Genomic DNA, 27961 nt, shown 5'->3' on the forward strand with positions numbered 1-27961 from the left:
ACAGCATTTTTTTATTTTCATATGGTCCCACATTGGTAGAAGTTTGCGTTGGAACTCGCTCTACTCAATGGAGTTTTGCGCAGCTAACTTGCAGCATTACAATGTTAAGTGAATAGTTGCTGTCTTTTGGGTGGTGTTACATCGTGTTGCATGAACACCCATGCAAAACTCTAGAAAATGTGGCCCTTAGTATCGGAGTGGTATAATGAGAGGACGGTGGTATTACAAAAAAATAGTCTGTGACAAAATAATGCACCAACATTCGTGGTTTATCTATTTACTGAGGTAAGGATGTTCCTCATTGTAAGGTAGTTGTGCCCTGAGTAATTGGCACGCACATAAGCCTCATGAAAACATTCGAATAGTAAATACTGTGCTATTGATACCACAAATCGCTGTGGAAGTTTTACATTTTGCAAATCTAGAGGAGTGGCTTTTTAGGAAACTTGCACACGTGCTATCTGCAATCATCTACTAAAGAGGAAACGAACACAGAGCTGCGTGTTGTCATGCTTTTTGTGAATTCGATGCTTTATATAATTGCATTTCTTTCTACTAGGTCCTTTTGTTCATATCACATGGCAATAAAAGACCACCCCAGAGGGTAATCTTGCGGCGTTTAGCCAAGCAGAATCCTCACCCTTATACCAAAAGATTCCCTGAACCTTATACGAAAAGCACATGCACATTTTCAATTTATAATGTTACCCTTCAGTGTTTGACCTCCATTTAAATGAATAAGATAGTTATACAAAACACAATGGAGCCAAGGACTGCGTGTGAAATAGCAATAAGTTGAAATGTTCATTGGCCGGAAAACATTGAAATTGCACTGCTCACATTCTAAGGGGAGGCACAGCTGAAGTGGGAACCACGCAGCTTGCTTCACTATTTCAGTTCAAGTTCAAATTCAGCTGAGCTGTTATGTACAAGAGGCAATGCCATGCTTGAGTTCATTCATAAAGCTCTCTGTGTGCTGTGACCTACACCGTTAGGAGCCAATTGAGCATGCTAAACGTAGAATAATTGCTGAATTCTCTGGGGTTGCATTTTAATTGAGATTGGGCTCTGCTTATGCTGCAGACAAGAATGTGTGTACCATTCCAGGAGTTAAAGTTAAGAATTGCAGAACTAATTTATCAAAATATAAAACGTTTAAATGTTTCACGCTATACTCCATGCGTTCCGGTGTATTTACACTTCAAATGTTAAACCAAAATCTCGCCGTTTACATCTCTACCGGACCTCTCTCTTTTTTGTGAAGCATTTCAAGGGAGGTTACAGATGCTCGTCGAGACTTTACAGGCCAGCAAAGCAGATAATCCCCTTTTGAATGGAGAGCGGAAATTGCTCCGCGACCACTCGGTGACACCGAATGCGATAGGCGAGAGTTTTATCAATGGCGAAGGCTGCTGAGGGAGCAGTCAAGAAGGCGTTCACGAAATGTCGTTCCACTCTGTTAGGCCAAAGACTTATCCAGTCGGACCGTGACAGATGCTCCCGGGCTTCAGCGAAAATTAAAACTACTCCTTAATTCTGTCCCAGTGTTGCAGCGCACGGACAGACTCAATTTATTGAATCTTTCCCGCTGGCAGCCGTGATCTATTGAAGCGGCAGTGAATGTGCAGAGAGAGCCACCGTTGAGCCTTGCCCGTTGACTGCCTGCCAACTCACGCTGGAAAGCCACTAACTGCGACTGTGATGCAGATGACGGCGGTGAAGCTAAAACAGGCCGCAGCTCAATCAACAGTGAGCTAAGTGCACAAATCACCCACATCAAAAAATTGTAATGGTAGATGAATAGCGTGTCAACATTATTACTTCCACTTTCGTACTGCATTTTGAGAAAAATGACTATGCCTTGAAAATTAGAAACTTATGACAAACAGTAAAGTAACACGCATAAGACTTTTTAAAGAACTGCACATCATAAGCAATATAGGGCCATATTATCAAGAAAGGGCGCTACATTATCGCCGCTTTTATCGGCAGGAAACTGCAGCTAAAGTGGTGATAATGGGCTTGATAATATGATCTTGTGAATTTCCCTAGAAGCCCAGGTTCTGGTGTTAACCTGGGCTTCTATGGGAATTCACATGGGCATATTATCAAGCCTATTATCTCCGCTTTAGCGGCGGTTTCCTGGCGATAATGTATCGCCCTTTCTTGATAATATGGCCCAAAGTGCGATGAATGTAAATGAAAGCAGAGGAGATAAAAAAAGACATGCACTACTGTAGAATCGGGTCTGTTTCAGCGTTACCTGGTTCTTCTTTAGTCAATTTAGTTTTCTTATCACTATCTCATTCTGACACTCATTTGGTCCTCCGATGGACCTTGTCTTGTGCCCATCTGGGAATGGACATAGAGGATCCGGTATCCGGAGAACCAGTAATAGGACAACCAACTTACAAATGCATGTGGAGGACTCGTTAAACCAGGCTATACAAAAAAAATCTCACAGTTAGTCCGAATCTACTGAAGAAATTTTGTCCGACCGGAATTATACAAACCAATAATTCTGTTAAGTCAATGCAAAACAATAACATTAGTGTAGCCAGGAGGGCACCCCAGTTCAAGATAAGAGAAGTTTATTCCAGGTTGTACGTTCAAGGGAGAGCACACAATGCAGGTCCTACGCAAAGGACAGCCTTTCCTCAACTGACATGCTCTATATTGCACTGTATGAAAATGATGAGCAAAGGTGTTTCAGAGCAGGAAGTCAAAGCCATAAGTAAAGAAGTTGTCAAGAGGGCCAGCAAACCTATTTCTAGTGGGAAACAGAGTGGTGGCAATCAAAATGGTGGCATGGCTGAGGTGTCATGTTTTAGGTGTGGGAGTAAGGTACATTTAACCTTATATAAAATTTACCCAGCTGCCAATCAGACATGTTTCAGGTGAGGGAAAAGGGGCAATTTTTCAAGAATTTGCAAATCGTTTAGGAAAAGTTGTAGTGCCCCTGTGATGAAATCTATTGAAGGAGACACTTCTGAGCATGATGAAAATATAATATTAATGTTATCTGACCCAGATGAAGGTGATGTTGCAAATCGCATGGAGTATGTGTGTGAGGGCAAGAGGAGAAAACTCCTGTTGTGTGTTATCTTTATTAATGGGTCTAAAGTGAGAGTTAAAGCAAATTCTGGTTCACGTTTCACTGTTGATTGGCGAATCAGAGTTTGACAAATTAAATATTGCTCATCTCCAGGAGTCCCACATTAAAACCTTTGCTTATGTGGGATAAAGAGTGGAGGTATTGGGCAAATCCGATGGAAGTTTAGGTTTTGAGAACAATATTGCAAGTGGCACTGTGTATTTGGCCAAAGGAGGATCTAATCTTTTAGGGTGGAATAAGCAAGGGGATCTGGATATAATTATTGATCCCAATCATCCGAAGTTAGTATTATCGAGATAACAATTGATAGAAATGTACAGTGTTGGTGTGTGCAATAAGGTTGAGAATAAATGGACTAGTGCCTATCAAAAGGTGTTTACAGAACATCTTGGTCAATTGAAAGGTTTCAAACACCGCATAATTTTGAGTGATAAGGCAAAGACGTTAGTGCACAAGGTGCGGCGTGTTTCCATCAATTTGAGGGAGGAACTTCAGGTGGAGTTAAGGAAACTTTGGGGCAGATGTACCAAAGCAATTTTTAGTCGCAAACGCTCCGATTCGCAAAAAAGCAGTGTTTGCGACTAAAAATTAGCTAAACGGTTTGTATGAAGGAAATTGCATAGCAAAATTAAGGAATCGCAAAATTTGCGATTCCTTAATTTTGCGTAAGCATTTAAGGAATCGCAAATTGCATCAAGCATTCAAATATTGCGATTTCTCCTTAAGAAATTGCAAATTACCACCAACTTCAAGTTGGCGGTGATTTGCGATTTCTTTCACAAATGCCTTTTTTGGCATTTGTGAAGGTGCCATTTGGTGCACATACATGCCCTTAGGGCATGTATGTGCGCCATATGCGCACACATGTGAATTTTCAGGGGTGCATCAGGGTGTCCTTATGACACCCTTGCACCCTTGAAATTATTCTCAATTTTCAATTCTCAAATTGCGAATCGCAAATTGAGAATAACTTCACATTCATTCCTATGGGCCTCCTGGCCCATAGAAATGAATGGGAAATGAATTCCTTAATTACGATTAGCAATTTGCTAATCGCAATTAAGGAATTTTAAGAAATCGCTAAAAAATTGAGATTTTTTATATACATACCGTTTTGCAATTCTCAAATAGCAATTGTCAAAAAATCGCTATTTGAGAATCGCAAATAGGTATTTTGATACATCTGCCCCCAAGTGATTTGGAGGTTACTGATCCCATCGAGAGTTTAGAGTGGTTGGCCCATTTGTATTGGCACAGAAATCAGACAAGTCCTCGTGTTTGTGTGGATTTACGTGATCTAAATTCCAATATCTGGGTGGACTGCCAACCACTCCCCAATATCAATGAGCTCTTGTCCACCTTAGATGGCACTGTAATCTTTACCAAAAAATCAACGGGGGAAGGGATCACTTGTCCTGAGTAACCAGGGTTTTGTAATCTAATTGTTTCTGGTTCCGATAAAAAACCCTCATTCACGTACCAAGGCTCGAATGGCGGTGTATATTGGTTCTCCGTCTTTATGTTAACGACGTGACAGCATCATCATTGGGTTTAGTTCTATGCTTCCTCCACCCGGAGGTAAACCACTGGTTAGTGCAGTAGTGATTAGTGATGTTTCGAATAAAAAGGCTTCTATGACCAGTTGAAGTGAATTTAATTAGTACTTGAAAAGAGGCCTGGTTAAAAGATTTGGGCTTGCGTAGGAAGCTGTAGTTAGAGGGCTTCTGCACTTGCAAATGTCCGTAAAAAGGTCAACATGTTTCAGCCACTAATTGAAGACAAGTTGTCCATTGTTAATGGTGTTTTATTGAGGTGTGAACAATTAGTGGTTCCAAAGAAAATGAGCTAGAGGGTGCTTGAATTAGTACATGAAGGTTATGTGGGGATGCTTGTAATGAAACACCATGTGAGGGATGACATTTGGTGGCTGGGAATGTACAGACCCGTGGAACATTGTGTGAGGGAATATAGTGCATGTGTTTTGAGCAATAGAGCGCAGGTCACTGTACCGTCTCCTATCGTTCGTGTTGTTAGTAACGGGAAACTTTGGCACTATTTGGCGGTTGATACATCTGGTCCTTTCGGGGTTTTAGGCAGTCCACCTAAATATGCTTTGGTGTCAGTTGACTATATGGATTAAAATTTGTCACTATTGTCAGTTTTAGAGCGTTATTCCATTCTTTCAGGACACATCCCTGAAGGCATGTTCATAATGGACAGTCAACATTTTCATCTCAATTTTGTGTTAAGGAAGTGAGGGACCAAGTGTGGTTTTTTAAAATGGAATAGTGTGGAATAAGAGCAAATTGGTGTTGGTACTAAATACAAGGTTACATTTGTGTGTGAAAGAAAGGGTGTTGGACTTAGCCCTTTAGGCAGGTTCACCCTGAAACTTTTTGCATTTGCCTAGCCTGTTTCTGTAACCTGGTGTTGGTGATTTTAGGCCTCTGTGCACTTTTTCACTATGGTCCAGTGTAAAGGACGTGTGCTCTCTGTGTATGTGTGGTGAGAGTGGCCTGCCCTCCCATAGGAATGCATGGGGAATATGTGTGACCATGGTAGCTCCTGATGTGTGGGGAGTGCAGGGTCGAGTTTGGTATGTGCGAACTCATGTGATTAAATGCTGAGCGATGATGTGATTATTGTGTCTAGTGTGGAAGTACCACTTCTAGAAGTTGGCATGTCTGTGCAGTGAATGTGAATTGACTGTCTGGCTTATGATTGGCTGGTGTGCCTGGCTCCAGGAGTCAGGATGGGTCTGTCCCGGTGGTGAATGGAGAGATCTGCATGTTGATGGCAGGGAGGAGTGTACCTGGAACCTGAATAGGGCTGGGCCTTCCCTCCACAATGCTGGCTCCACCCCCTGTGTTGTGTCTGATGGCCCTGACCCACCCTGTGAATAGGCAGAGGGGCTGAACAAAACAAAGTGCTCAGGAACCAGTTGCATCTAGTTCGCCCCTTGCCTGCCCTCTGGAAACAAAGGGATTTTGTGTATAAAAGAGGGGCTGTGAGCCCATGAAAATGTTCTTGTTTCCAACTCGAATCTGCCAGGGGCGTGCTGCTGTTGGGGCCCAGGGGAAGGCTTGCCTCCCTGGGCCCTGCCCAGCCCCTGGATGCCTGGAGGACTTCTCTTTGGACCCTTCTTCCTGGCCCAGCTATGCCCTGGGACCCTTTGTTCCATTTTGAGCTTCAGGGCTGGATATCTGTCCCTTTAACGCCTGGGGCGCTTTTTCTCTTTGCCCCACTGATTTTGATACTTTAATGCAGGTGCCCACCCTGCCTTGTGGCCACTGGCCCTTTATCTGGGGATGCCCCATGTGCAGGTGCCCACCCTGCATTTTCGATCCACTTATTTAATTATTTAGAAGCGCAGGTGCCCACCCTGTGTCTCCGTGTGGATTTGTGAATTTTTCACGGGTGCCCACCCCGCTTATTTACTTCATTCTAGAGTAGGTGCCCACCCCGCTTATTTGTGTGCCTTAGCGGGTGCCCACCCCGCAATTTTGTGTTATGGGTGGAGCAGATGACCAACCTGCTTTATATCTTCAATGTAGAGGGAGCCTACCCCTCATAGTGCCCCAGAGAATTCACGGCCGCGGCCGTTGGTGAAAAACGGAAGTCAGGCAGCATTGTGCCTGGCAGTGGGCGGGACTTCCGGTTCATTGGAGTAAGTCACGCGCACGCCGCCTCCGCCTGAGAAGCCACCTGGGGAAGACGCTGGCGCCTGCCCGTGCGGGGCTCCCATGGCTGAGGGAGAGCCCCGCGGGCGCCAGCAAGTCAAGAAGGTGGCGGCCGGAGTGGAAAAAAGCCCCTGGTCCCAGGAGGGGGCCCGGGTGAAGAGTATGGCAGCGCGGAGCTCCCAGGAGTCCATGGAAGTTCTGCAAGAGGAGGTCAGCCGCCGCGAGGAGCCCCCGCCAGAAGAAGTCAGCCCGGTGAGTTAAGAAGGGCTGGAGGGCTCCATGGGGGCTATTGTTGGTGCCTGAGCAGGGCATCAGTGCCGGCATTTATCTTCTGAGCGGCCCCACGTGAGAGCAGGCCGCTCCCATGGGGCATAGTTGATTAAAGGGCCCCAGTGGGGGCCAGAGATACCGTGGTGCTGGGCCTGTAATTGGTGCCAGGGCTAGAGGAGCCCGGGGATGTCCTAGTTGTGGGCACATTCATTTTTAAGAGCCACGGGGCTCCACCGAGGGGGGCAAGTTTATTTAAGAGCCCCATGGGGTGCCAGTGAGGGCACCATGGTTGTTTCCTGAGCGGTCCTTCTAGCTAGAGGGCCGCTCCAACGTTTGTGCCACCTTCGATGGTTTAAGGAGCCAGTGGCTCCTGGGGCACAGTTGACTTTAGAGCCTAGGTGGCTCCAACGTTTAGCCGTTCAATTTAGAGCCAGATGGCTCCAACGCCCCTAAGCTGTTTTTAGAGCCTAGATGGCTCCAACGATTGGCGCAGTTTGCTCAAAGGGCCAGCGAGGGCCCATGCCACAGTTTGATACACAGCTGCCCAGCAAGTAGAGGGCAGCTGCACCGTTTAGGCATTTCTTTCTAGGGGACATGTTCTTGGTGAACCCAGGAGTGAGACGCACTCCCTTCGCCCTTACTTTGGCCTCCACAGCTGCGCAGCACTTAGTGCCAGCTGCAGCGTTTAGGCTTTGTTCTTGTCCTCAGCTGCCCAGCATGTAGTGGGCAGCTGCAATGTTTAGGTTTGCGCCGGTGGCGCACCCCTGACTGGTGCTGCGATGGCAGCGCGCCCTGACATTCTGGACACAGGGCATTTGATCCCCTTCTTGATGGCCAGTTGGCCAGGGGGACTGGGAGAGGTATAGAGTGCAAGGCCCTAATGTGATTGATGTATGCTGTAAATGTGGTGTTAGGAAATGTTATTCATTTAGTATGTTTTGCTCACCCTGTGTTTTATACCTCTAAACTGTGGTTTATGATTATGAGGTTATTTTGCATTTCTTGTGGTAATGCTAGTGAGGTATTTCACTCTGTGATTTATGCCCCTAATGTGAGTAATACTTAGGAGGCAGGATCTAATGTGTTTAGACTAGTGAGGAGATGGCATAATGTGTTTTCATGCTTAGGAGGTTGTTTTGCCTAGTATAGTTTATACTAGTGAGTTTATGTGTCCCTGCGTGACCTATGCCTATGGTGATTAATATTGCGTAGTGTGTACCTACCCTTTACCAGTGGTTACTGGTTGTGTTCTATAATAGTTATTAAGTGCTATTTCTACTAAGTGCTGATCCTGACAGTGGCCCACGTGGCCCTGTCCTGTGTAAATAATCCCTTGTGAATATTGCCCGTGCCAGTTGGCACAATGTATATTGTGTGATTACTATGTGATGTGTTTTGAGAATACAAAAGTTAATTTTATATAGCCTTGTGTGGACTGGAGTTCCTTTTGTAGTGTGCCTGGGATGTTGTTGCTGTGCGCGCGCAAATGCTTTACACATTGCCTCCGGGGTAAGTCTGTCTCCTTTTGCCAAGCTACCAAGGTGGTGAGCAGGGGTTATCTTTGGCATGTAACTCCCTTGCCCTGACTAGAGTGGTGGTTTCTGCCTGGCTTTGGCGCAAGCCTTAGCCAACCAGAAATCCCATTTCTAACAAAGGGGATGGGGTTGCCTCAAGGCTCCTTGGAGTTTGTGTGTGCTCCAGAGTGCCACCCAACTCCAAGGCGGAAATTTCTTCACAAGTTCAATGATTACGTGATGTGATGGATTTAGTCCATGTTTCCACCATGGTATGAAACACATTTTTCGTTCTTAGTTCAGTGTTGTTTGGGTTTTGTTATTTCGTTTATTTGTCATTTTTTTTCATTTTATGTGGTTCCACTATGTGCTTACGTTTGCCCTTGGGATTTACTGTATAGTTTCCAATGTCAGTTTTATGCATATTTTGTAATAAGTGATTATGCATTCATCTGGAGTTTTTATCTACATTATCTTTGTTTAGTGATTCATTTAGTAAGGAAGGGGGATATGGTGAGTTTGTTTGTCAAGGTTCCAATGCTTTTGTCCATTCGCCAACACATTGGTGCATTGGCAAATGTAGCATTCGAAGGAGGATGTTTGTGGCCGCTGAAGGCCGGTGCTGGGTAGGACAATAAAACTTGCCTCAACTGATCTTGTACAGTCCTTTCAATGTCCCAAGACAATAATTTCTTCAGGTGTGTGAATGCCAAAATAATTCTTTTAAGCTCTCCACGCATCATACATATATTGCGTGATTCCGATTCGGTTAGGAAATCTTCCCGATCAAATCGGTTTGTAAATGGTTTACGACCAACTCGGATCGGGAGAGTCCGACCGACTGAGAATGATGCATCCGGATGCTTCCTGATACGATTTGGTTGGACTCCCATTGACTTCTTTGGGAGCCTATGTTCCTAACCGCATCGTAATCTGACCCCCGGTCGGGAAGACACGTTCCCAATCTGATTTAGAAAGAGAAAATGCCATTAGGAGGCCTTCCTAACCGAATCTGAATCGGGCCATAGGTGGGAATGCTTTCCTAAATGCATCGGAATCGGGCCCTAAATGTTAAATAAAAAATAAAGGCTTATCCATTTATGATTATAATAAACCAATGTAAGAGAACTGTATTGTACGGTGTGTTTGTCCTTCTGGAGAAATAGCACAAAAGTCCTGCGGCATATACATATACTTTCCATGAAAGCTGTTACGGAGGGCCCGATTTAACTTTAGTACTCCTAAACTGAGAAAAATCCTAACTTTAAGACTTTCGGTATTCACAGAAGGCATTTAGGAGTCCTATTTTTACTATTCCTAAAATGACTGGGGTAGAAAATATGACTCTTACTTTTAGGTGTGATACAAGACAGTTCTACATTTGATCCATTTACTCTGATGAAAAGGATGACAGCCAGTTAGTCCACAGCTTCAAGATCAGCAAAATGATTTATGGTAGGCACAGAGAAAGTACTGTTATTGCAGAAGGTGCTATTTGAATGGCTTGCCAAGACAGGGCGCATAGGTTTATAAAAGTAGCCTAGTGGGATTGGATGTTTTGCAAAGGTCCATGTAGATCGTCAAACTCATGAAAGATAAACACCACCAGTTTTGGATCCTGGAAGTTGGTTACAATACTATCTCAAGACACATCAAAATTAGAGTAGGGTCGGAGGCCAAGGTTTACCGACTCTGCAGGATATACAGCCCCAATACTAACTAATCACAAAATACAAAAAATACCCTGCAGTCAACACACAAAAGAACAAAGAATGACTGACTACTGCCTAAACTGATCAAAAAAATATGCAAAATTTATACGGATTCCCATCAATCACCGGTCCCTGTGACCTGCTTCATCATCTGGGTCTCTACAGGGCTAACACTCAATCCTAGTGATGGAGGAGCCCAAGGATGTTTTCAAAGTATTAATCAATACAGATGCGATCAAGTATGATGTAAAGAGTGTATGGTAAAAACAGTGCAGTGCAAAAAGTGTGATGTGGGTATAAAATTGAAGCGGAAACAGACTGCAACTTTATTCGTGTCTGATCCGAACAAACATTAAAAACAGTGCAAAAAGGCCGGATTCAACAGATAACCGTCCATTCAAAAGACCTCTTTTCAAAAGACCTCTTTTGAATGGACGGTTATCTGTTGAATCCGGCCTTTTTGCAGTGTTTTTAATGTTTGCTCGGATCAGACAAGAATAAAGTTGCAGTCTGTTTCCGCTTCAATTTTATACCCACATCACACTTTTTGCACTGCACAGTTTTTCCAATGCACTCTTTACATCATACTTGCTCGCATCTGTATTGATTAATACTTTGAAAACATCCTTGGGCTCCTCCATCACTAGGGTGGAGTGTTAGCCCTGTAAAGGAGACCCAGATGATGAAGCATTTCACCGGGACCGGTGAGTGATGGGAATCCGTATAAATTTTGCGTATTTTTTTTATCAGTTTAGGCAGTAGTCAGTCATTCTTTGTTCTTTTGTGTGTTGACTGCAGGGTATTTTTTGTATTTTACTATCTCTGCATTCCATCTTAGGATTTTTCCCCACCCAGTGTACTCTACACACACCTATAATTTCAGTTGCAAGAGTGTTATCATTAATACTTCTTAGGACAGAACTAAACCAATGAACTACAGCAGATTATGCAGGAATTTGTTCTCAGACTCCTGGCTGTCCCTCAATCTACACCAGCCTTTATGTGCTATTCGGAGATAGGTCAGGCCTCTGTGGCGGACATAATTAAGCTTGAGCCTTTACTCCTCTGCCTCAGAATTTGGAGAAACCCAAACGCACGCCTTTCCAGAGATCTGCTGACAGATTGTCTTTCTTTGGACAACGACAGGGCAGTTCCCTGAAATTAACTATGTTAAAAATGTTTTTTTAGATTTAGGCCTCCACAACCTTTTTTTTTTTTAATCCTGAGAATGCAGAGGCAGAAAGAGTGCCAGTGAAAGATGTGGTTAGGGAAAGTCAAGGAAGATTACATCAGACTGTTCAAGCTCAAATTATAATGTAATCAAACTGCTTTTGGGCTGGGAGTTTTATTTGACATCCGTTTTTAATAGGAATGTTAGGGTTTATCTCACAAGGTTTTGTTTCAACATGTTGCATTTTTGTGTGGATATTCCACAGGAAGAGTTGTTGAAACTCACATGGGCGTTTTGTCAATGTTGGAATGTTTCCTCTCAAGGCACATGTATGTTATTCTATTTTGTCGGTGTTAGAAATGGGGGTCTCCAGTTTGCAGAGGTAGGTACCTTTGTCCAAATAGGGACCCTTGCTGCTAGTCAGGATAAAGGGGATACACACTTTAGATAACCCCCTGCTCACCCACTGGGTAGCTTGGCACAAGCAGACAGACTTATCCCAAAGGCAATGTGTAAAGTATTTGTAATCAATGCACACAGTAATACAGTGATAAAACCACAAATGGACACCACACCAGTTTAGAAAAATAAAGTATCTTTATCTAAACTCAACTAGACCGAAATGACAAAAATCCAACATGCATGTAATAAGAATATGACTTTAAAAATGTTTCAAGCAACTGGGTCCATAGAAAACTATGGATGTGTGATTACTCACAAAGTACCTGTAGATGTGTCATATTCAGAAGGTCAAACAGCTGCAGAGAGGGCAGAAACAAAGAGGCATCAGTTCCAGAGTCCTTTGGTAGGTGATGCGACAGTTCTGCTGCACGGATCACTAAGAAAATATTGACTCCAAAATACCTTGTCCTACAAAAATATAGAGGAAATTATATTGTAAAGATAAATGTTGACACCCTATACTTAAACAAGAAATTACACAAACATTGATAAAAATATATCGTCTACAAAAATATCGACAACAAAAATATCGACAACATAAATATAGCTAATAAAAATATTGATGACATTAAAAATAAGACATACACCAAAAATATCGATATCCACAGTATTGACTACACAAATATTGATAAAATACATATAAACAGCAAAAATAAGATTAAAAAGTTAAAAACAATATTTAAAATTATAAAATTAAATTACATATCCCAATCACTAAATATATAAATTAATCTACAAATAAATAAAATTAGTTTGATTTTTATAACGTAATAAAAATGCGAAACATAGCTAATAAATACTTTTCTTTTTACAGCTGCCACAGAATTCAACTAAACATCAGCATTAACAAAAAACACTACATAAATGAAAATTAGTAAGTATATAATGTGTAATACAAAGTGTTTTAAAATAAAATTTAATTAGCGCATGCATCAAGTTATTAACAGTCACAAACAAGCCAATTATCAAAAAAGCATCATTTGTAACCAACAAAAGTAGTTTTAAAATACATCAACTGAAAAATCAATAGCAGAATAAGTAATATCAAACTACAAACAGTTTCCAATTAATTACTATGACCCTCTACACCCATTAATACCAACATATTACACTCCCTATTACAGTTTGTGTATAAATAACAATTTATTTAGCAAATCTATCCGTTCACAAAGTCAAAAACCTGGAAATAATAAAGAAAACAACACCCGCCCACAACACAAATACAAACCTTGGGCCGTCATTGAAGAACTCTTAAGTTACCATTGTTTTGCGACTATTTGTTCTCTTATGGTGACACTCTCAATTACCTAATATTGCAAATCTTTACTCCATCATTTAACCTCTTGTTATCTCTCCTCTTGCCCTAAGCCATTATCTCTACAGTTCTCTCCCCCCTCTTATTTCTTCTATTCTCTCTGCTTTACCCCCAGTCCCATCTAGCTGTGAATATGTCCAGGTTTCACTATTCTTATGTTCTCTCATTGGAATGTGCTTAATCTGTGTTTACTTGGACAAACCCACCTCTCTTCCAAACTAGCACAGAAGTTCCTCTCTCGCTTGTGGTTTGACCACCTGGTTTCTCACTTACCTCCCTCCTATTTCCCTACTTTCTCATCCCCTCTTTCTCTTCCCCCAGTCCGCCACCTCTAACGACCTACCATGTCCCCCCCAATCCCTTACTCACACCTCGGGACAGTGCCCTATCCGACATGGCCTCAACTCTTGGAACATCTTATACCCTCCCAACCTTTCCAAAAACGTCAAGAAATCTTATAAAAATAAATTATTAACTTGTTACCCTGAAACTTTAATAGTTGATACCTACCACAGCCTCTCCTCGTCCATAAATCTAACTACATTTTCTACTCCAAACGCCCCTTCAATTGGAAAAACATTTTCCTTCTCCACCTTCTAGTCACATATCTAACAAAATCCCTTATGGATTCAAATTATCTACCTCACCATCCCCAGCTTTTCTCAGTGAAATTGACATCTTCATATTCAAAACTGGTAATATCTTCATTCAAGCGTCTGATTACCAAGTCAACCTCTATGACGACCACTTAAGTACTCTGGGAGAACAACTACCTAAACCAGTTTCCAACCCCTCTTCTTCTCAATTCCCCAACACACTTTTGGTATCTCCCTCCCCCTGATTCGGACCCCCCTCCCTTGACATCTCAACTTCTCACACCACCATCCAAACTCACTCTATCTAACGACTGACCTACTCAAACCCCCCTCACTACCTCTAACCTCTCTCCTACTTACTGGCCCCTTCACCCAGAATTTCCTCTTTTACCCCCATGAGCCAATATCTCCCTCTCTGAACTGCTTTTCCTCCAATTAAAACTGAGGTTTCAACTTCCTGACTCCCTCACCTAGAACTTCCGAAGTTATCCCCACACCAATATCGCTCTCTCTCTCTGAACTGTACTCCCTCTCCTCAAACTAGTGTAACTTCCCCTTTATCCCTAACTCCCCCTTATCATTTCCCAAAACTTGGCCTGACTCTATGAATGACAGGTCTTTCTCCACATCCAACAACTTGAACACTCCCCTGACTCCCCCTCCCGGCACCACCCCCAGATACCAGACTTTCCTCCTCACTCGACACTGAACCCTCACCATCCCTTCTCCTCTTTAACTGAGTTCCCCCTCAATCTTAATATTTTGGACACTAGCTAACATTGAACAGAATATCTCAACTGTTAAGAATGAACTAACAGTTTTAGAGAGGATTTTATTGTCCTTAATGCCAGGTCCTTCCTTAATCACTTTGATTCCTTCTTCTCTTGCTTCCAAAATATCTCCAGACATAACTGTTGGAGAACCACCCCCCTTCGCAGCTGGACACATAGGCCTTTCTGCATGATGAACTACCTCTCCTCTACTGATCTTACTGACATATGTAACTCCTACCTTCCTAAACCCTTGATTACTGATCGTCCCCTCCTTTATTCCAACATCCCAGTGATCGTGGGAACTTGCAGAAACACCTCCTCTCCCACCTCCCCTAGACCCCTGCTCAACGTATCACCATCCACTCGTGCTTTCCCACCAAAGACAACCCTAATCCCCTCTCCTGCATGCTTATTAACTGCCGCTCGTTTGTCCGACATGCGACTGAAATATAAGAAGCCATCCTCACTAAAACTACAGACAGAAACCTGACGTAATAACCACTCAACGGCCATCCTTGACTTACTCACTCCCCCTGGTTACTCTATCATTAGGAAAGACAGACCTGACAGAAAATGAGGTGGTCTAGCTATAATTTATAAAAACGAACTACAACTGTCTCTTGTAGAGAACTCAGACAACTCAACGTTTGAATATCTTGGTGTCAAATTCAGGGTACAGGGTTCTTCCCCAATTTAACTTCATAACATCTACTACCCTCCTGGTGATCCTCTCCTTTACGCCGAGGAACTTTCTGATTATCTTACACAATACTCACTTTCCAATTCAAAAAATCTCTTCTTAGGAGATTTTAACATCCACCGGAACAATGTTGATGATCCCACAGTCAGATAATCTCACTAATCTTCTAGAGATTAATGATCTAACACAACTATGTCACTCTCCCACCCATACCAAAGGGTCCACTCTTGAAGCCATCATTTCCAACAATGACTTGGCCTACCTTTTAAACATCTTCCCCACCGACAGGTCTGACCATCGCCTCATTTTGTTCAAGATCGCAACCACTACCCCATTCCCCCCACTAAAATAAATTACAAACACATGAAATGGACCAGAAATCTTAATCAAATCCCTCCTAGTGAATTTTAGTCAAAATTCCAGGTACAACTTCTTCTCACCCCTCTCTCCCAAAATACAATGAGCTCACTGAGCTTTTCAAAACGACTGTCAATGATGTCTTAGACCAATTAGCCCCTCCCAAACAAAAAAAAAAAAGAAATATTACTTCTAAATCTTGGTTCAACTCAGATCTCAATAACAAAAGACGCAAACTTAGACTGAGGGAAAGAACATGGAGGTAACACCCTTCTCCCTCCCATCTCACAGTCTTGTGAGCCGCGAGATCTATGTACAAGAAACATATTTTCAAGGAAAAAGCAACCTTCCTCAGAGCACAACTTGATCGTGCCAAAAATAGACCCATAGTACTGTTTAATATTGTCCGAAAAACACATCTCCAGCCCCTCTAAAGGTGATGGCCTCAGCAAATAGATGTGAGGAAATTGCTAATTTCTTCTTGGATAAAATAGCTAAAATTAATCAATCCTTCCATCTAACTAAGGTCCTACCCTGCTGGTGCTACCTTAGACTTTCCTCCCTTGTTGACTCTACCTCTTGATTCTTCCTCTCACTGACATGTTTTAACCCCTCTTGAATCCAGCCTTCCAAACTTACAGCTGAAAAACAACACATCCTGGCATAATTTCCTTCCTGTGACCGACCTCAAAGTCTATAACATCATTGCTAAACTAAAGCTGACCTCTCACACCAAAGACCCTCTCTCTTCTATCCTTGTCCAAGATGTAAACCACATCATTGCCCCTTACTGGACGACTATCATAAACACTTCCCTTTCCAGAGGATGTTTCCCTGACTCCCTCCAACTCAGTCAAATCACTCCTATTCTTAAAAACCTCTCTGCTGATCCTGATGACCCTAACAATCTCCGCCCTATCTCCAATCTCCCACTCCTTTTTGATGCCCTTGAAAAATGTGCCCTGCTCCAATTGGATAAACACATTAGCAAATTCAGTCTACTTGACTCCTTGCAATCCAGCTTCCGAAAAGGCTGCACCACCATAACCACCATGCTTAACATAGAAGATGACATCCACTGTTCCCTTGACAATGGTGAGACCTGCCTACTTATTCTCCTCGACCTCTCTGCTGCCTTTGATACAGTCAACCACTCTTCTCAACTCGCTCGAAATTTGCTTTGGCCTTAATGGTGTTGCCCTCAAATGGTTCTCCTCTCATCTCCAGCACAGAACTCAACAAATCAAAATTAATGACAGCCTCTCAAACCCATTACCTGTCTCTCTTGGTGTCCCCCAGGGCTCTATTCTCTCCCCCTCTCTTTAACCTTTTTTATGGAACTCCTCACCCTCATTCGGAAACAAGCTGGAATCAACTATCCTCTCTATGCTGACGACACACAACTTTACTGTAAGATTAGATCCCACTCCGACGTACTTCATCCTAACAATACCCTTAGGAAGATCCAATCTTGGTTCTACTCAATTCATCTTAAACTAAACCCTAAAAAACTGAAATCATCCTCTTCTTTCCTAAAAACAACCGGCTCCCCATCCAATCCTGGATCTCTGACCTTAATGCCCTCAACTGTTTGCTCTCACTATCCAATTCAGTGCAATCACTTGGTATCACTATTGACAAAAACCTAACTCTTAATGACCAAATAAAAAAAATCAGCTAAAGGAGCTCTCTCCACTCTCCATCATCTCAAAAAAATCAACCCCTTTATTCCAGCTGACAACTTCAAATTGATCGTCCAATCACTAGTCCTCTCGAAAATTGACTATGGTAACACCATCTTCACAGGAACCACTAAAGTTCATCTAGCTCCCCTCAGATCTGTGCTCAATCTAGCAGCCAGGCTAATTACTGACTGTAAACATTTTGACTACATCTCCACTGCCCTTAAAGCCCTTAACTTGCTACCCTTCGAAGGTAGATTCACCTATAAGACAGCATGCATTACGCATGAAGATCTCCATCAGAAAACCCCATTGTACCTCACAAACAAACTCAAAAACGCGGCTGCTCTAGACCATTGAGAAGCACTAACTCACTACTCCTTGTCCCCCCTGTTCAAAAAGAAATCCACACAATCACGCTCCTTCTCCAGAAATGTCCCTTCCATCTGGAATGCTCTCCCTAAGTTCCTGCGATGTAACCCCTCCTACCGCAGCTTTAAAAAAGACAACAAACATCACCTTCTCAGCAAATATTGGGGTACATAACCTCACCTCTGACCCTGAATCCCTCGTTCTGTTTCTCCTTTTACTTTACTCCTATCGCGCTTCTCTTGCGTCCTCTCTTTATATATCAACTATTTTATTTCTCCCTACCCCCTTCTCTCCCCTCTCCTCCATCTCTTACCCTTTCCCACCTCCTCCATAAATCTCGCTCTGTCTATACTACCTCCTCTGCTTCAATTTGGTTCTCGCCCACCTAATTCTATCTTATGATCCCTCACCTGCAGTCAGAATTTCTTTATTCCCCCCTTCATTCTAAACTGAACTTTACCAGCGCTTCTTGGTACTGTTGATAATAGCTTTCCTTGATCGTTCATGTATATTGATCTCTGCCCATTTGTTAATTTAATCTGTTTTAATCTCACCTGTTTGCATGCTTTGCTTTTGAACTACTGTTCCTTTCCTGTAATTTTTTAGTGTACAGGTAATTTTGCTTGTGTCCATTTGTTAATTTAACTACTTTCAATCTTACCTGTCTGAATACTTTGCTATTGATCAATTGTCCCTTTCCTGTAAATGTTTAGTGCGCATGCAAAGTGCTCTGACACACCCAGGTCGAGCCAGCGCTATATAAAACCTTTCAAATAAATAAATAAAAACAAACCCACAAGCATTAATATCAACATTCAAAACGCAATAATACATTTAATAAAGACATATCGAACACAACATAATATTCTAATTATATCCAACACTACGTCAAACACAGAAAACACTAAACTACCAACACAACACCTAACTACACCAAAAAACATCTAATAATGCCCTAACAAATCTATTTACACTACTACTGCTTTCCCTGTACGCTAAAAGTAACCTAAAAGTAACCTAAAAGTATATAAAATAAACCTACCTGAAAGGACAAATAGCAGCTCCTAACCGTGATGTTACCTCTTCCAAAATAACCTAAAAACGAAACTGATAGAAAGCAAAGTGAAAAAAAAAATGTACACATAATTGAAATGAACAAAAGACTAAGGGGCACATACATCAAAGGTTTTTGCGATCGCACACGGTGCGATTCGTAAAAATCGGCCGTTTGTAATCAGAAATTGGCCTTTGGAGATGCATGAAAGTGTTGCGCAATTTAAGAATTCATAAAAATTTGCGAATTCCTAAATTGCGATTGCATTAAAGGAATCACAATTTGAGATTCCTTAAATGCAATGCTAGAAGCACTTTCAAATAGTGATTTTGCTATTTGAGACCGCAAATTACAGACAAATCACACTTGTCTGTAATTTTCAAAAACTTTGAAAAATGCACTAAAATGCATTTTTTTTTTAAGTTTTAGGTTACACACATGCCCCAAGGGCATGTGTGTGCGCAACATGGGTGCACATCACAGTTTCAGGGATGCAACAGGGTGTCATTTCTAAGGGCCCTGTAGACCCATAGGAATGAATGGGAAGGCTTTCCTTAATTGCAACTCGCAATTTGAGAATCGCAATTAAGGAATGTTTAGGAATCACTATTTTTATAGCGATTCCTACATGCATTGGCTTTTGCAATACCTTAATTGCGATTCCTTAATAATTGCAATAAACGAATCACGAAAGCCTACCTTGATGCATGTGCCAGAATCTCCCCATAGAAAAAAATGGAAAATATAGGAAACAATCTTACCATTAATATATACAATTTTATGTATAGCATAGTTTTTTTTCCAATGTTTAGAATAAATTTAAAACAAATATCTAGGGGTCGATTCCGATTCGTGAAAAACCGCTCCGAATAGCCGTACGGAGCGTTTTCCCCGTACAAATCGTACCCTGCAATGTCCCCCGTATGTACGACGAAGTACGATTCGTACCACGAGCTGGACTCTGGACGAATCGTACAGAGACCGTACGAATCAAATACCTGTACGAATCTCCCTCAGAAGCTGCTGTACGCGACATCCGTACAGTTCACGGCTGGTTTCTCTGACCCAGCAAGTACGATTTGTGTCGGCTGCGCACGGTATGACGCTTTTTCTATGGGAGCCGAAAACATCTGGAGAAGCAGAGTTCGCCTCGAAACAGGTACGGAACGCCCCCCCCGGGTACGGTGTGTACACCCCATGATCGCAGGGGTACTGTGAGTACCCCTGCGATCATGGGGTGTTCGCACCGTACCCTGCGATCATGGGGTGTACGCACCGTACCCCATGTTCGCTGGGTGCACGGTGCGTACACCCTGCGATCATGGGGTACGGTGCGTACACCTCTTAATCGCAGGGGTACGCATCGTACCCCATGATCATGGGGTGTACGCAGCGTACGGTGTGTATGTGATTTTGTGCTTTTCCATACGAATCACCCTTACCTGACGTGGACCGTACGAATCGCGTCCTCATACCCCGGTCCGGATCCTACTCGTCGGGTTGTACGGCATGTTTACGATTCGTACGGAGAGGGCTCCGGATACCAATCGTACGGACGTTTTTTTTCCAGGATCGGAATCGACCCCAAAATATACATTAACTGTTATATTATCAAAAAAACTAAAATATAACATTTAATGTATATTAAAATATATTCTTATTTCATGCAAAGTAAATGTAAAAAAATATATAAAAATGTGATGAAAAATATATATGTTGTACAAAATTTTTCGGTTGAAATATTGTAAATTATTTAATATATTGAATATTATTTTATCAAAAATAATATTCAATATACTAAATAATAAAATATAACCTTGTTAAATACATATTTAATTTTCGAAAAGAAGAAATTTATATAAAATGTTGTATAGACATATTTTAAAAGAAATTATACAAATTAAACTTTTTATAAATAAAATAATTGAAAATATTTAGTTTATGTTACCAAAAAATGTATCATTTTTGAAAACTGTATAAGAATAATTATATACCAAAAAATATATCATTTGTTTAAAATGTACACAAATATGTTATGCTTTGTAATAAAATATTCATACCAACAAAATGTATGATTTATATTTTAATATTGTAATACATCTCCTAGCTAAAAAATTCAATTGTAAATAAAAATATAAATCTTTTCAGATGAAGAAATATTGAAAATAAAAATTAACATATACCCATCTACTTATTGCAATATACATATAAACTATACAGACTTTTACATAATAAATTAAAAACAATTCCTATTACTAAGTTCCAAATAAAATGAACTCTGCAAAAAATCTGAATAATACCCTCCCAAAAATTACAATCCCAACAACAGAAATGACTATACTCAACAAAACTACTGTATAATAAACCATACTAATTTACTATTCCAACACCAAATCCAACTAAACTAAAAAAAGAACAAATTCTGGATTGTAAACCATAATAATGTACTATTCCAACTCCAAATCCATCTAAACTCAAAGAAAAGGGCTAGATAGTAAAGCATAATAATTTACTATTCTAACTCCAAATCCAATTAAACTCAGGGAAAGTGCTGGCTAGTAAACCATAATAATTTACTATTCCAACTGAAAATCCAACAAAACCCTGGAAAGTGCAGTATAGTAAACCACAATAATTTACTATAGCAATTCCAAATTAAATTAAACTCAGGAAAAGAGATGGATAGTAAACCATAATACTATGCCAACTGATAATTAAATTGAACTCAGGGAAAATGCTTGATAGTAAACCTTAATAATTTACTATTTCAACTACAAACACAAATTAAGTAAATAAAAATACTAAATAAACCCCCCTAAATTGATCATTAAACAAACAAAAATATATTCTTAACAAAAAAAGTGACTTAATTTTTAATTACTCCCCACCCTTATCCCCTATAAACCCAACATCCCGCTCCATAAATTGCTCTGTTGATTCAATAGCCCCAGGACAAAACGATACAATTAACTCACCAAGCCCAACACTGGAAGTTGGATCAAGGAAGCAAAATACAAGACTGAGGAAAAAGGGAGGTGATATAGGTGCAAAAAGAAAGCCATTCCTGTGACAAGGAAAACAAGGTTTAGGGCGGCGGCGGGAGGGGCTATTACAAGCAGGTAAGTCCAAAACCAGCACTGAGTTGCCAAAGGTATTTGCGAAGAGCGTATGCACTCAGACAGAAACTGACAATGATTTTAAGCAATTTGACTTAAGTAACTATTATGGGGACCTGGAGCGTATTGTAAAAAGATCACTTGATTCTGCTAAGGAGGCCATGTTATCAGAGTTTGTGCATCTTATTAGTGCGTCCTTAAAACCAGTGGTAGAGAAGATGGGACAGTTACAAAACCTTATAGAAAACAGGGACATTGAGAGCAAGTCTCATAGTGATAGTTCCCAAAAGATAAGGAAATATAGAGTACACGGAGATTCACCACTATTAACAGCTCAGGGTGATAGCAGGCAAATATTGGCTGAGACAGAGAATAGCTCAAGGAATAGTGTGCCCAGGAATAGTACTAGATCGAACCCCAACCAAATGGGGGTTGATAGGAAGGCAACAATTGAGGATGAGACAAGAGCTAGTAGCGTACCACAACGAAATGGCGGAGGGCCTCCCCTACCGAGACATACCTCATGTTAGATTAGGAAATCGATCTGATAAACTAGTACTGTATAGCCCAAAAGGTACAGACTTAAACCCAAAAAATTATGTATTAAACCTACCCCCTGACTCCTGTCCGTACGTAATAGTTCTAACAGGGGTACCGGCACTCAGGAGGGATCAGAACGAGAATTGGGTGAACCTGAGAAACAAGACGGTAGACTGGCTAGTAAAATACAGGCAATTTAATCCAGTTAGAGCTGCTGATATTTTAATGGTACGGAGGGTGGGATGGGTGGGAGGAACTAAGAAGAACATCAGGGGCGATTGCGTGGTAGTGAACTTCAGATGGCCGCAGATGGTTAGGGCGATTTTGGCAACTAAAGAAATAATTGCTGCTAGGAACACTAGTGTCAGTGTCCTGCCACTGGGATATTTTTATCGGTCTATGGCAAGAGGAAATGTTACTGGTGCTGACCCTATAGTCCAATTGTCTAACGGCTTTGAGGCACTGTCTTCCCTAGACTATCAGGATTGACATCCAAAGTCCCCATATTGTGGGCCGGATGCTCCTACATTGTCTAGGAAAATGGATTTCTTGAATAGGGAAGTTACTATGGGGACACTGATAGTGGAGGTCCGACAGGTTGAGATATTAAGGGAATTAACTAAAGAAGTTGCCTTAGAAGAGTTAGCAGAGGGCGTTCAGGAATTGCAGGAGGTCGATGGAGAGGGGTATATAAATACTGTACTAGTTTGCAATATCATAAGTACACCTACAGGGACTGTTGGAGGAACATCCGTGAAGACTAGGGACTTGATTATGACCCAAAAATTTATGTGTCACATCATGGAATATTACAGGCCTAAAGAGAAACATAGTTGACTTACTTTGGAATGAATATATAGAGGCTAGCGATATTACACTTCTTCAGGAGACTTGGCTACTAGAAACACCCCATAGAGTAGGTTTTAAAACATATAGTGTGGAGGCCGTCCCGTCAGTGAAAGGTAGGCCTTCGGGGAGGGTTAGTGATGTGGATACGGGTCTCTCTGGAAATTGATATTGTTCAATTAAAAGTATCGTCTCGTGACATATTGGGACTAAAACTAGTTGCAAAAAATGGGGAGGCCATATTTCTATTTAACATTTATAATAGACCAGGCCCTGCCCACTGTGAATCGGTAGTAATAAGTCAGCTGGAGTCCCTCTTAGATACATTGGGCCACAGACTAAATATTATATTGGAGGTGACTTCATTTGTAATTTTGAGCCTGTGTCATGATTTGGCAATTTGACTGAGGATGAAGACACGGCATTTAATATCCCAGTTATAGAAAGCGAGAAGGTGGTAAAGAGTACAGTTGCTGTGACCCAATTATCAAGAATAAAAATGGGTTACAGTTTGAGAGCATGTAATGGGCGTTTACCATCCGATAGGCCAAACGCACAGCAGAGGCAAATCCCGAACAAATATAGATTATATATTGGTGACGCTTGAATTCTGGAGCCACTTGGTTGACTTAGTAATAGACTCTAGGACAGAGAGTGACCACCGACCCTTGAGATTGACGGTACATCTGGATTTCTTCCTTCCCGCCCAAATGGGCTTTAAGGAAACTGGGACATCGGAAGATGGAATTATACTAAAGAAAAATAACCGAGCTGTCAAATGCCCCTATATACTAGGGAATACCAAAGCAATCGCTAGTATTTATTCCACTTTTGTAGACATTATAACTCCGTTTATAGATCAAGTAAATGGCCCAACTAGGATGACGGACCTACATGGCAGGCTGGTAAATGCTTTGGGTCCGGTGTTAAGTAAAATACCTAAAGTGAACAAAGCTGGACTATCAAACGGGGATCAACTGTGGTAATTCTTGGTATAATAAGAACTGTCGAATAGCCAAGATAGCCCTAGTGCAGGCCATCAAAAATGGAGATGTAGCTACAATAAGGGCAACGAGATATAATTATAAACAGTCCTTAGAAGATGCAAAAAGATTGTGGGATGATGAGAACTTGACAGGTTTAATTAGTGCGGCTAAAGCCAAGGACCAAGCTGGTTTTTAGAATTTGATAACCAAAAGGAAGAGGTCGGAAAGGACGCAATGAGATCTATTTCTTGATGAAAATACATGGGTGAAACATTTTTCTGATCTCTACTCCGAAACTAATGATGCCGCCTTTGTGGTTATAGAAGATATGGTGAATACCGCCAAGGCAGCTAAACTATGTTTTAGTATTAAAGAAACCTTATTAGTCTTGGAGACAGTTAAGTCTGGCAAGGCTCCAGGGCTGGATAAAATCCCCGGCGATCTGTTAAAACACAATAAGAATATATGGGGACCCTACATTAATTGTCTCTGCAACGCGATAGCTGACTTTGAGCCTATACCTAACACATGGAAGGGAGCGGAAATAGTAACAATTTTTAAAAAGGGCGATAGGCATGATCCGGCAAATTACCACCCCATTAGCTTAATCGATATTCCACAGAAGATATTTGCAAGACACATTTTATTCAGGTTAACCGCATGGATTGAGGAGGTTAATCTACTTTCAAAGTACCAAGCTGGGCTCAGGAAAAAGACTAGTACTATAGATCAAGTCTTCAGATTTATGTGCATCTTCTGGAAATATATAAATTTAAGAAAAAATTGTCTATATATTGCATTCGTAGACCTAAAGGCCACATTCGATTTGGTACACAGGAATTTGCTATGGGCACGCTTGAAGGACCTGGGGGCCCCAATCGAACTCCTAGTTCAAATAATCAGGTTACATGAGGCAAACTATGCTAAAGTGAGATTGGGACCGGGGGGTGAGCTCACCAAAGAAATATTGGTGAGATGGGGGTACGCCAAGGCTGTGTGTTAGCGCCCACTCTCTTTAGCCTTTATGTAAATGATATCCCTCAATACCTGGAAGGCTGTAAAAACGATTCGCCTAGGTTGGGTGGCGAAGTAATACCTGCATTACTCTTTGCAGATGACACTATCTTAATTTCGCAAACCCCCAGTGGTCTTCAAAATTTTATGAATTGCTTCTAGCTCTATTGTACTGACAAAGGCCTTGTGATAAATTCCAGCAAGACAAAATACATGTCTATTAATCCACACAGATCCTTTAAAAAAACTGTAGAGTTAAATCATCAAAAATTAGAGCATGTAAATAATTTTATCTATCTTGGTATTACACTGGACACGAAATTGTCTTGGAAGCATCACCTTATTAAAAATAAAACAATGTTGCTCCAAAACTGCACCCCTATTATTAAAAAACCAGGGGGAATATCTCTAAGGCTGTATCGCTTGCCATCGAGGTTTTTAAACTCAAAGCACAGGCAGCAGCCTTGTATGGAGCGGAGATAATGAAAGTTTGAAATTGGAGAAAACAATTTCGTTCAGAAATTGCTTGCTCTTCCAATGAAGACCACATTGACCCCAGTAATTATGGATCTAAATCTGAAGCGTACTGATAACTATGCTGCACTACGCCCCCTTTTATTCTGGATAAGAATATGGTCAACACCAGAGCTTTTACACTATAAAAAGGGTCTACAAGCGATAATGAGTACTGGACCCTTTAAAGCCATACCGTGGTTCCATCATGTATCAACCTGGTTTGGGAAAATAGGGTTACTACATTATTGGGTGGAGCCTTTGGAGTTAGGTAGCAAGATAGTAAAAACAGCATTTTGGGCTTACATTAATGGTAATCTGCTACATGACTCTAACCAAGGATCGTTAACATCATCATTTCTCATGTTCAAAGATGTAGCCCGTTTTGAACCATTCTCAGATGAGATTTGTCCACAAATTGCGAAACCCTATACCTGAAATACAGATATGGGGTTTTACTAACGAATAATAACAACTCCAAATGGGGCAGTAACCGTGTTGAAAAAGATTATGAAAAATGTATGTTTTGTAAACATGTGACCAAGGCTAAGGAAGATGATGTATGTATTATATTTTTTCCCCTTATACGATACCCCAAAGAAGAAATGGATTAAACTTCTATGCAATAATTTAAAAATTAGGCACTGTAGAGAGGCGGAGCGTATATTGAGAACGGATACTACACCACTAGTGGTTTTTGGCGTAGCAAAATTCATGTTCAATTTGAAGATTATTAGAGATAAAATAGGTCTAAAACTGTGATAGTGGATTATTAGTTTTTGCACATTATGAATATATTCCTGCACCTGCACTTTATAATAGAAAGTATTGTGTACTGAACCCTCTCCAATGTCATGATCCCAACTTGTTTTGTAACACAAACTATGTCTACTTCCAAATACTGTGTGATAAATGAAAGACTAATATGATTTTATAACTATGAAGAATAGAACATAAATGTTCATACTATGATGGTTTTAAACATATGTGATTTTATATTGTGCTTTATTTTAACTCATATTTTGTATCGTATTGCATTGGTTTTAATTAACTGTGCAAATAAAATTACTTATTCTCCAATGTCATGATTGAATAGTGGTGGCGATGTTAGATATTTAGACTTTTAGATTGTAAATAGGATGAGGGCTAATGAAAGTCTTTTTTCAATGGTTGCTAATCTGTTCAAATGTTTTTTTATCAATTTTAAAATGTTTTATAATATTTATATTTATTGTATAATTTTTAATGTATACTAGGAAAGGATCATGAAATTGCCCTTTTTTTAAACACCCGACCCATGTGTTAAAGTCGACTGTCGATTATGTGTATGATGGATATATTTTTATCTATGTGCTTTTTGGGTCCAAGAGACCGAAATAAAGTGACTCACCAAAGAAGCCCAGCAAAGGTCATACTCAAGGCGTCCTATCCTAAATATCCTCGTGCAGGGGGTGGTATACGCAAACACTGCCATCAAATGACTCATCGCCTCTTTCTGAAATTGCTCAACTTTGCCAAGAACAGCATGTTAAAAAGATCTGGAGATAACAGCCGGCGTGTCGTCCAAATGTGTTTCTAGGTACAGTTTGTTCACAAATGCGCTGTCTTAGTAATGCCAAACCTCCATCCTAGGGCTTTATTATTGAATCCTCTACATCCATCTTACTGCATGTAAACAGAGAGATCACTCGTTGAAATGGGTTCTCTTAAAATTAGCTATTTCCAAGAATATTAACCATAACATACTAAAAGAATCAGAAGAATAATGTATATACTTTACTCTGTCACCACAAATGTCTTAGAGATTGCAGTTTTTCACATTTCCTTCATGAAGCGTTAGTAAATTGCTTAACATATTATTTGTGAACTGATTTAGGATTAAAGGTGACAAATTATGAAATGTCCGTCAGCTCGACAGACATTTCAAGCATTCACCCCTTTCAAGGCTGTTCCTGTGAATGAAAAGGAACGTTGATGTAGTTTTCGATCATGTTTGCAAACTTTGCCATATGGCTCCATCACAGTTTTCTTATTTTCAAAAACAAAACACCAAAGTTCAAATTGTTTTTGAAATATAAAAACAAATGCCGTCCTTGCCATAAGAGTGATCTCCCATAGTGAGGAGGGTATTTTGGGGTTTTTTAGTGCCCCTTGCCGCTAGGTTATCCTAAAG

The sequence above is a fragment of the Lissotriton helveticus genome, chromosome 8 (genome assembly GCF_964261635.1).
Source record: "Lissotriton helveticus chromosome 8, aLisHel1.1, whole genome shotgun sequence".
In the NCBI taxonomy this organism is placed as follows: domain Eukaryota; kingdom Metazoa; phylum Chordata; class Amphibia; order Caudata; family Salamandridae; genus Lissotriton; species Lissotriton helveticus.